This window comes from Myotis brandtii, unplaced genomic scaffold, assembly GCF_000412655.1.
Source record: "Myotis brandtii unplaced genomic scaffold, ASM41265v1 scaffold456, whole genome shotgun sequence".
Lineage (NCBI taxonomy): Eukaryota > Metazoa > Chordata > Mammalia > Chiroptera > Vespertilionidae > Myotis > Myotis brandtii.
Genome location: NW_005367431.1, coordinates 6,063,579 through 6,064,361, shown reverse-complemented (window position 1 = coordinate 6,064,361; position 783 = coordinate 6,063,579). Strand labels below are relative to the sequence as shown.

At 44.7% G+C, this 783-nt stretch overlaps 1 protein-coding gene across 1 annotated transcript in view; it reads right to left on the bottom strand.

Moving 5' to 3' along the window:
- Window positions 1-783, bottom strand: part of LACTBL1 (lactamase, beta-like 1) — a 20,611-nt gene that overhangs the window by 10,240 nt on the left and 9,588 nt on the right. The window lies entirely within an intron of this gene.

Sequence of the window (783 nt, the reverse complement as noted above, 5' to 3'; positions counted from 1 at the left end):
CCCCCCCCCCCCCCCCCAGTTGCTAGAAGGGAGCCCAGTGAGCCTCCAGACTTTGTACTCTCATATCATGGGCCCCCACTCTGGCTGCAATCAGAGCAGCTCCCCTAGAATCTGTTTTATATGTGGGGGTTCCTCATGAGATTTTTGTGATAAGAAACATTTCTTTGGCAAAACGTAAAAGGATGAAGGGTACAAAACTATTGATCTAGTCAAACCCTTGTCTTATGCTCTCGAACAGTGATTTTTCAGCCGGTGCGTCACAACAACTTTAAAAATATGCAATATCTCCCTGCTGGTTTGGCCTCAGTGGATAGAGTGTCAGCCTGCGGACTGAAGGGTCCCAGGTTCGATTCTGGTCAAGGGCATGTACCTTGGTTGCAGGCACATCCCCAGCAGGGGGTGTGCAGGAGGCAGCTGATCAATGTTTCTAACTCTCTATCCCTCTCCCTTCTTCTCTGTAAAAAATCAATAAAATATATTTTTAAAAATATATATGCAATATCTCCAAAAAATAAAATATGCAATATCTGACTATTTAGTCAGGGACGCTGACCTCTTTTCCCTGAGATCAGCGGTTCTCAACCTGTGGGTCGCGACCCCTTTGGCGGTCAAACGACCCTTTCACAGGGGTCGCCTAAGACCATCCTGCATATAAGATATTGACATTACAATTCATAACAGTAGCAACATTACAGTTATGAAGTAGCAACGAAAATAATTTTATGGTTGGGTCACAACATGAGGAACTGTATTTAAAGGGCCAGAAGGTTGAGAACCACTGAT